Below are 10,457 nucleotides of genomic sequence, written 5' to 3' on the forward strand. Positions count from 1 at the left end.
TATTCCAGGAGATCATGCAATAGAAACACATAACTACATTAATAGCTCAATCTGGAAGAGCCTAACTCTTCCCTCCGGAAATTAGGTATCAACCCATGGAACATATTCAGTTGCACTGGGACAGTTAAAGTGTGACACTTTAAAATGAGGGGAGTTTAAATAATAAATCTATTAAATCATTCCTGATGTCTTTTTGTGGTCTCATGCTTGGATTAAGGTCACCAGAACAGTTTTGATTTTTTTTTTTTCTTTTGCTGAAGCTGCTCCCTCTAACACTCCCAGCCTCTTGGCTCATTCAGTCCCTGCTAAGCCCTGTGGGACTCTTTCTTTTTGATCCCTGCCTGTAACAGCTGTTGATAGAAAAATTGTTATTTATTTTTACTTTTACTTATATTTGATTTCTTGTTCTGTGGTTGAATATCTACTTTGATCGCAGGTTTTAGCTTGACCCCTCAGAGTCTGCAATCCTTTCTTTCACTCCAGCATTAGCCCAGCCTGGCACTCATTGTCCTCCAAGCTCTGGGCTGACTGCAGGCAGTTTGAGGTGCCCATAGGTGATTGTGCCACTACAAGGCTTACACTTGCAGTTATTTTCCTAGCTACAAGAGGGTGACATTGTCACACACAGCCTGGCATTAATGACACCTTGCCAGAAGAGGACATGTCCCCTAGCTCAATTTTCTCATGGTACTTAGAACTTGGAAGTTTCAGAAGGAAGGTTCTCTGTTGTACCAGAACTTCTAAAATTGATGTTCTTTTTAACCATTGTGGCAATGGTTTTATTTCAAATTCCAGTAATTTGTGGGACAATTCAATCTGTTAGTTTTCCTTTTGAAATACAGCTACATCCACAAACTAAATATGTTATGCCCGGGCACTTTACTCTTATTTCTGGCAGCAGCTATCAATTTTGTCCTGGTAGATTTTTGGCTCCATTGTACAACAACAGAAAAAAATAAAAAAAGAGAAAAGCATCTTTAATTCTTCACCTCTATGAATCAAAACATTCTCATTCAAATGTCACAGCAAAAGCCCCAAAACCAGAAGAACAAGGATCATTTTACAGATAATGGTAGGTGAAGAAGCTGAAAACAGGATTTTGTGGAACCACTTTAGAGAGGATATGAAATCTCCATGGGGAATTTATTAAAGCCAACAATGCAGCTATTCTGTAGCTTTTTGAGGCAAACAGAGGATCAGGTCTTCAGTCTCCTTCAAGCTTGTTTCCTCACTTGAAATTGTACTTGTTATCCACAAAACTGGCTGCAATTACTGTGCCAGAACAGGTTGGGCCATGACTGACTAGATCTCTGTACACTCAGCCTTAGGAATACTAGATGTAAATGCAGGCTGATTCATTTTGCACATGAAAATTGGAGTTTTCCGTCAAAAATTGTGATTCTTACTGCCTCTCCCAATAAGTTAGCCAGTTTGGAGTGTGAAGTGAGGATCAAAAAATGGATCATCTATGGCTGCTTCTTCTTTCTTCTTTATTGTCTTTCTTGTACTTCAATCTGGACATAAGAAAATGTCACTGCTCTGTAATTTGTGACAGCTTTAATTATGTCTGTGGCAAGTCTTCAGAAAGATGCTGCAATTGTCTGGGTTTGATTTCTCCTCCATTCCTTTCTTTGGTCCTTTTATTTTGTCTTTATCTTCTCTTTTTTTTTTTTTTTTCCCCCCAGATATCACCCGTTTCCTCCTTTCTGTGCCTGTTCCCTGGAGTGCAAAGGGCAGAGGTGAAGCAGAGATCATCACTGTCCCTGCAAGCACACCCTGAGCCACCCAGCCATGCTCACAGTCTGCCTCTGCCTCCCTGCAGCAGCTGTCCCACCCTTCCCTTGTAACCCACTCACACATCCGAGGCAGCAAGCCTCTAGGTGTGCTGTTGGGATGCCCTTTCTCAGAACTATTATCTATTTTCTTGCTGTGGTTGAAACCCTGGTTCAAATCCACCACAATTTCCAATTTTACAAAAATAGCTGTTATTACTTTCTCCCAGTAGCACGGAATTTATCTTTGAATTCTTTCTGCACCAAGCTTCTTTGTGAGAATGGATTTAACTTATTTTAAACAGTATTTTTGTATTTGTTCTATCTAAATCAGCTAACAGTGAGCTGTGGACCAGTGAGCAGTCATATACAGCAGTGATGTTTCTTCCTTAATTTTCTCCATATTCATTCAGGTGCAACACAAGAGGCAAACAGATTTCTCCATCACTTTTCGTTCCTTGTGCTAATATTTCTTCACTGCTTTTTTATTAGAATTTATGGTTTTTGGTTTTTTTTTAAGCTTTTTCATGATAGCAGTGGTCTGTCTTCATCTTCCCAGGTCAGATATGCTCATCCTAGCACAGCCAAGTTGTGGTGAAGCCCACTGGCTGTTAAAGCACCAATTCCTATTTATGAGCTTGAAATGTCCAGCCATGCCCCAGGAACTGGGACAGGAGTGGGACCCTGCTGTGCTGAGCCCTGTGTGCTAACACAAGCCCACGAGCAGGACACACTGCTCCAGACCCTGCTGAGTCCCTGCCACAATTTCAAAGTGTTAAAGGCCTGTTGTAATTTGTGAACTCGCCTCAGTTTATATGAGCATTCAGAGAGTTAAAGCCAGCAGTTTATTTCACTTATATTTTTTTAATAGTGACTGCATACTTCTCAATTTCTGCATTATTCACACCTCAACAAATCTTATTTCATTAGATTTTTGGAACTACAATGGTAATTTTGGTGATTAACTTTAAATTGAGGATAATACACGAGCAGATATTAACATAATGTCAAAACAATTTTGTACAATTGTTACTTAACCTCGGTCAAATAATTTCCACCCCCAGCATCCTCCCAAATGGACTTTTATTAACATGACACAGGCAAACATAAGAGAACCCTGGGCTTTATGCAGGGAAATGATTAAACAAGAACACTTATCAGAAATGATCATGCAGGGTAACAAGGCAGCAGGGCAAATTTCTGAATTCTCAGATTTTTAAGGCTGCCTCTGGCCTTTAGAGGAATTACATGAGTGAGCCCTCAACAGGAGGCTTGTTGTGCCTGGATGAAAACTAGCTCAGCAGCAAGATGTTTAGCTTCTTGCATTTATTATACACAGCTGATATTAAAGCTGATGGACGGATATTAATTACTGTGAAGACTGAAGATTTTAATTTCTGTCTTGATACAACAGCTACAACTAAGAAAACCCCTTTTTTAGGGCTGATGGAGAGTTCATTGTCTGTGGCCTCTTCAGTCAATGTACAGACCAGAAAAAGAAAAAAAAAAAAAAGGAAAAATCCACAAGATGAGTCAGAATCAGAGTGGTGCCTCACACAGCCAGGGATCTGTTTAATCCCATGAAGTCTGGCTGCCTCCTCCTTGCAGGAGGCTGCTCCCATGTGCTCTGTTCAGCACTGCACAGGAACCACATTCCCATCCTACTCCACAACTGGCAAAGAATCCTCCTGGGCTTTCCTCTCATTAACTGCCAGGGGAAAGGGAAAACATTCAGCTGTGTGTCCAACTTTCAGTCTCACTGGATTTCCCAGGACTTCGTCTTGCAATTCCCAGAGCTTTTTTTGCAATCAGTAGACTGGCTCCCACAGGCATCATGTGGAGTGGGATAAATCCCTTGCCACTGAAGCTGGGATAAATGAGTGCTGGGCTTGTTGGAGCTGTGTTGAGGGACTGGCAGCCAGGTACATATTTTGCACATGTACTTGCTTTGACAATCACTTCCTAAGCACAGCAAACATTGGAAATTTGCTGAAATTCTTGCCTGGAGCCATCATATGAACATACAGAATAAATGGAGAGAAAAGACCCTTAATTTGTCAACAAACTAGCTGTTGTCCAAAGCTCAACCATGGACACTGGTTCTATGGCAGAAGAACTCTTCTTTGCCATCTAGCTGAGATGCTTCTGAGCAGTTTGATGTTATTTTTTATAGTCCCACATCCTTGGAGAAGAAATTCTTCCCACAACATCTGCTTGCTGCAACACCTGGAAGCCTTTCAGGTCTGGGCTGTGGAGATGTTCTCATCAGCATCATCAAGCTCTGAAAATGAAAGGTATATCCACCTTTACATGTCAAGCCCCAGACACAGATTCCTGAGACAGGAAGGAGCAGGTAATAATTTTGTAATCACTGGGAATCAATCCACAAATCACCTCCTAAATTCACTCACAAGAACCTTAATTTAAATACTCAAACTTTGAAATATTCAAGACCGATTTCACAATGTTGACTTAAATTAATTCTGACACTTATTCCAAATGTGTAGGGGAAAGAGAAAAATAAAGGAAGAAAAGAATATAGACTTTTTGGATTGGTTTGGTTTAGTTCATGTTTTTTAGAGATTTTTTTTCCCCCTACATAATCAGTCTGAATGGAACACAATAAATCTGAGAAGGTAATAAACAGCTCATAAAAATCACTTTTCAAACTGTTGCTAAAACAACCTCACAACAGTTGGTGCACTAATGGCTCACTGGAGGGATCAGAGAAAGCTTAGGTGAGCCATGAGCTTCAGGGTACAAAAACTGCTAGTTGTTAGCACAGTGCCATGGCTTTACATTAGGAAAAGTCAGTATCAGAGCATGTAGAACATGTGGGGTAACTATTAGGAGCTATTTGCTCCTTTCTTTCTCTTTGGTCTCTCATTTTTCCCTGTAATACTCTGCAGTTTGGGAGGTTTTGTCTTTTCTACACGAGGTCTAAGTTTATTGTGAGGTCTTGCTGGGTGACATTTTGTGGCTTGCAGCAGGTAGAGGATATGGCACAGATGTTCTGGGGAATCATCTGGACTGAACATCTGCTGAGGGCTTGGCAGTGGTGTGAGGAACAGGATTTGATGCTGCTCTCCATTGTGTTAATAGCTCCCTTTTTATTTGGAGGCCTTTTCTATTTCAGACAGCTGTGACCACTGCATCTGCATTGACTGCATCTGCATTTTACCAAAACCACATTTCTTAGAGGAAAAAGAAGATATTTATCCAACCTCTAATGGCAAAATAGTATTTGGTTGAGAAGAAGCCCTTGCTAGAAACCTCACTGCAACAACAAGCCCTCAAACAGAGAGACCATGCGGTAAACAAAGAATTGTGTTTCTGCAACCACCAGCTCGAGGAAGAAGGAACAAAGCATGAGTCACTGTGACGTGCACAAGCGGAATTATGAATGATAAGCTAAAAATAAAATGCTTTCAAATATAGTTGTGTTCTTGCTTCTGACTGAGGAGCATATTCCTCCAGGGGAGATGACACCTTCCCAGCTCAGCTGGGCAGCTCTGTCAGCCACACACAGAGACCCAAAGCAAGCAGCCCCCACACTGCCCTGCAGCTGCAGCACAGGAGTTTGAGCCTGATGGATGATGGCAGCCAAGCTGTTCCTGAGGAAAGAGCACTCCATAATTGTGGCATCATCACTCTGCAGTCCTTCCACGGGCAGACATCGCCCATTCCAAAGAGGCGCCCATCGTGTCAGCTCTGGAAGGACACACAGCATCTTGTGAGACTGTCAAAATATAACATCATGAACCAGAATCGAGCCAAAAGTTCAGCATTAAACACCACTGATGATAGACTTTTCCTCTGATAGGTACTGTGAGTAGCTGATAAGAACATATGAGCCACACTGTCAATGCAATGAGGCTCCTCCTGAGCTTTTTAGTGCACTGATATTTTACAATGTGAATAGATTCATCCTGGGAAATGTCCTAGCAATGCAATAATGTGAGTTCATAAATTCTGAGGTCCTTGCTTGGTGGTTTTCACAGATTTTCTACAGTGTTTAGCCACCTTGCCTGGGTAAAGGCAGGGTAAAGCCTAGACAGTGGCTTTTGGTCAGCTCCTCTGCAGCTGAAGTCTTGGTAGGTCTTGATAACACTTCCAAGTCAATAGTAGCTCCTGTAGGATGTTACCCAGAAGGGGAAGAAGAAAAAGACAAGGTAAGCTCTTTTAAAGCTTGTTTGCAAGCTTGAACACTTCTCTCTGGTTTTGTCTACTCGTGTAAAAAAGGGAGATTCTGAAATCCTCCATGTGTGCAATGCATCACCAGCTCAGACCAGGTTCCCACCACCAAAATTCTGGTGAATATTTGGAATAAATATGTGTCAAGTTGATTGTCGAGTTTGTCAGTACAAACTTCAGCAACTCTGAAGGAGAGGAAGCAGAACACCACAGGCACAGAATCAGGCAGGAGTGGATCCACCTTGAAGCAGAGGAGGAAAGAGAATTAGCAGTTGAGTTGCCAGTGTGTACAGCTGCTTTTCCAGGTATAGTGGGAACACTGAGAAAGTAGAAATGAGCCTTGAGCTCATTAAGTGATTCCTGAACATCTGCAGATATTATCACAGCACACAGGAGTCCGGGACACTTCTAAGGCAGTCAGACAGACCTCAGTGAAGAAGACAGCTTTGCCTTGATTTTGAAGACTAAATGTTGCTAAGCTCCATGGGCTGGGAAGGGGATGGCTCTCATCTTTAAAGGGAACAACAGAGGTATCTGACTTATCTTCTCCTGCTAATGAGCTATTAGAAATTGTTTTTGAGCCATACTCTTTGGCCTCATTATAACTGTGCTCCCATAAGCTCTGACTGTTATAATGAGGAGAAATCTGGACTGATGCACAGTTTTAATGAGATCCAGTGTAGATGTAAACCAGAAAGTCTTATATGTGAAGTCAGACCTCAAAGTGCAGTAACAGAAATAGGTAAAGGATTTACCTCAACAGAGAATCCTGGGTGGGAGAAGAGGAAACAACAATTTCATGTCACAGGCAGAACAGATAAAACTTGCCCCATACAAATCAAATATGAATTCAGGAGGTGATATCTAGAAGGATGTAATTCACCAAGGAGAAAGGAGTGAAGCTAAAAAGAAATCCAGCAGCTAATGACTTCTAAGAGTTGAATGGTGAAAGGAAATGCTCACTGTCGACAACACCAGTAAGGAATGAAACAGCCAGCAGAACATTTCTTTTGTTCTTGTCTCATATCTTCTCATGAAAATTAAAAGGGCAGTTTTCACAGCTGGTGAAGGACTTTTTTCCCCCTTCACTCTGCCATCTGATGCTGTCTCCACTTTGAAAACAGCAAATTTATGCCTGAAGCTGAACGGGTAAAAATTGGACTCTGTTGCCTGTGGGTATTTTGCCGTGAAGAGCAGCAGGACCTGATGAGAGGTTTCATCTAGATCAAATCAAAGAATACTCAACAATGTCTCTGTTTTCATAGGAGACCTGCAAGCAGCAAGAGTGAGCTGGGGCTCAGCTGGGTGCACCCCAGGATGCCCAGGGCAGTCTGTGCTGTGCAGGGAAGTGAATGGGGTAATACTGTCAGCTTTTTCCCTACATTCTCTGAACACAATGAGTCAGAGTGAGAGATCTCCAGTCTGAACCCAGAGGGGAGGATTTCTTCACCATGCCATTATGTAGTGTCTCATGAGGCTAAGAAGCAGGGATAAAACCTGTGTGAGCTTCCACCTTCTAAACAGACCTCTGTCTGCTGGTGTTCTGCCAGTGCCCAACACTGTCCTCTTCTCTTTGTTAGCATCATGTTTCTCCTGAAAAAATGAGTAGTAAACATTCACCAAGAATTACCCTGAGATAATTCCTGTCAGGTCTTGGGTTTTGAGACAAGTAGGGAGAAATCTTCCATTCAGGAGTAACTTTTCAAGTGTTACTGTGGCTTTTTTCTGGGGCATTTTCATCAATTTGTGACTGTTTATTTGAGCTGTGCATAAGTATATTCATATGGGGACCATTACATTGGCCATGCTCAAAAGATGTTTTGCAGCCACAAAGACCAGAGATTTCTGATATTATCTTCAATGAAATTTTAAACACTGCAAATACTGATATGGCTGGCTCAGCACCCAAGTTCTGACTAACTCATTCAGCCTCTGGCTATGCCTCCAAATGGTTTAGTCCCTATGTGTATCCCTGAGAACATTTCTGTCCTGGGACGACCATGATCTTCAGAAAAATCCCATGTGTGAAGAGGTTTATTCCCAAACTCTGAAACTCTTCTCTCCCTGACTGTACTAAACCATGACCAGATTTCTGTAGCTTCTAATTAGGAGAGAGGAAGCACAAACATTAAATGTAGGGTTCTTTCTGCATCTCTCAGTCCCAGAAGCCTGTAGTGATGTATTCCCCAGCCTCTGTGCCTCCCAGGACTAGGAATTGCTCTGCTGTGACAGTGGCTCTCATTTCACAATAGGACTGCCAAGATGATGTTTTTATACGAAGAGGAGAGTGCTGTCCCTTGATACACTGCTTGGAAAATGCAGGATTGCTGTGTTTTATTTTTGATCATTAGATGTCAAGGATTCAACGCAGAACACTAAAGGGTTTTGTTATTGCAGATGCTGTTGGTTTGAGATGTAAGCCATGCTCTGCTTCCCTACATCCCACCTGTAATGAACTGGAGGAAGCAGACAAGGAGAATGATGCTTTTTTTACTAATTTCTCCCCCATTAGCAGTCATCAGAGCAGCCACTGGCTGAAAGTTGGTGCATGCATTGGGGATGGTGCACACATGGCACAGCCTGTGTGAACTCAGGGTCAGTGCTTGCATAAGTAAGTTCTTGGCCTGTGATTCAGGTGACAGATCATAAATATGGAAATGATTGTGGGACCTACCTGTGTGATTCGGGGTGCCCCTGAAGTGCCTCTAACTTGTTGTGTTAGTTCTGTGTGTGCACCCAAAAAGGAGGGGAGGAATGATGGAGAGTCCCTTTGGGTTTAAGAAAGGGTCGCTATAGCTGCCTCCAGGTGTGGATATGTATGTTCAGATATGTAGATATGTATGTTCAGATATGTAGATATGTATGTTCAGAGGGAAGGGAGCTTCTTAAGGCCACTTTGCTTACACAGGCCTGGAGGTCTGAAGTGCTGGATGTCTTGTAAAGCCTGCATGGGCACAGAAGGGGTGAGGTAGGGATAGACCTAAATCCAGTTAAATAGAGGGGTTGGGCAACTTTGCAACACTGACTGCCTTGTGTGACCCAGGAATATGTTTCATGCACTGTTGATGGAGTGCCTTGCCCAGTGGCAAATCCCCTTTAGTAGAGCTCTGACTCCCTTGAAGATCCACTGGGATGATATTTGTCAGGTCCTGCAGTGTGGTCCGGATGTGGCCATCCATTCAGTTCTGGAGCATTTCCACTCTTGGAAAGAAGCTGTTAAAAATAAAGGGGTGACAAGGAGGGGGAATGTATCACCTAATTGATTAGCTCTGTGAATCACAGAGATGTCAGCCTGTCAAAGAGTAAATCATTGGAGCTGTCTGTGATGTCTCCTTTGGTCAAGGACACTCCAGCCTGCTAAAAGTGTTGCCTTTCCTTTAATGTGCTTTCTCTTGTCTCTCTCTCTCCCTTAGTCTTGTGCATGTACATGCAGGGATGTTTTTCCACTGGATGCCTGCAGCTGCCATACTTTGTATTTTGATTTCTTCGGCAATTACTGGCTAGGCAGGCCAGCCCTGTAGGACAGGCCTGCAGAGGAGTGATTACTAAGGAATGGAAAATGCAAAGAGGGGTATTAGAGACCCCTCAAGGGATCTCTCTTCCTCCCACCACTGTGCTGTCACTCTGAAAAATACCTCCCACTGCAAATAATCATCCTGAAGGTAATGGGGACCTCCAGTTAATCCCATCTTGTGGTAGTTGGGGGAGAGGGGAAATGTAAATGGGGGTGGCTGTTGGCAGAAACACATGGTCTTTTTGCACTATCTAAAAAGCTATTTGTTGTTTTTTTCCCCATTTCCAGCATGGCTGGAGATTCACTAACGGTCATGTGGTGCTGAAAGACTATAATAAAAAGCTAAGTGATGAGGCAGCTTTTGTGATGGAATTTCAGCACTCCCAACAGGAGCTGAAGCCAGATCCCACACACACACAAAAAGAGAAGTGCTATTCAGACAAAACAGAACAAGTTAACCAAATTTCTCTAAATTTCAAGGCTGAACTAGTTCCAGAGCTTCAGAAACTGTTATAAGGCACATCTGATCTCGCTGCCAGTAGGCACCACATCTCCTATCACGTGCCATCTCGATGGAAGACTACTCCCCAGGAATGAGCTGCTTGTCTTGGTTCTTTGCCAATGCCACCTGGCTGACTCTGTCTAGGTAAAGCACAGTGCTAGTGAGCATTGGCTCAGACAGACACTCGGATCTGGGCCAGGCTGGAGATGGCCTGTTAGTAGCTGTCGCTCGCTTGGCTGGGTTGGTTTGTGGTGCTGGGAGAGGGCTCAGCACTCAAAGGCTTCTGCCAAGATTTTCTGCATGACAGCACCCTCCTTCCTGCAGTCTGTGGCTGGACTGAGCTTCTCCCTGCACTTCCCAAGAGTGGGCCTGCAAAGGAAAGGAGTTCTGACATTTCCAGGCTGTTCTCCTCGGAGGTCCCTGCAAACACAGGCTGCTCCCTGTCCCAGTGCATGCAGCCCATGTCTTAACAGCA

At 43.1% G+C, this 10,457-nt stretch overlaps 1 long non-coding RNA gene across 2 annotated transcripts; it reads left to right on the top strand.

Annotated features, from left to right (window-relative positions):
* Nucleotides 1-5,458: 5,458 nt before the first annotated feature.
* Nucleotides 5,459-10,216, top strand: LOC135280890 (uncharacterized). 2 transcript variants are annotated; one of them, XR_010347698.1, is made up of 4 exons: nt 5,474-5,595; nt 7,232-7,323; nt 9,380-9,628; nt 9,961-10,216. It is a non-coding gene; the product is annotated as an uncharacterized LOC135280890 (long non-coding RNA). The 2 variants fall into 2 exon arrangements; XR_010347697.1 differs by lacking the exons at nt 7,232-7,323; nt 9,380-9,628; nt 9,961-10,216 and adding exons at nt 5,774-5,944; nt 6,055-6,439 and having other exon boundaries at nt 5,459-5,595.
* The last annotated feature ends 241 nt before the right edge of the window (nt 10,217-10,457 follow it).

Source organism: Passer domesticus, chromosome 14, assembly GCF_036417665.1.
Source record: "Passer domesticus isolate bPasDom1 chromosome 14, bPasDom1.hap1, whole genome shotgun sequence".
Taxonomy (NCBI): Eukaryota; Metazoa; Chordata; class Aves; order Passeriformes; family Passeridae; genus Passer; species Passer domesticus.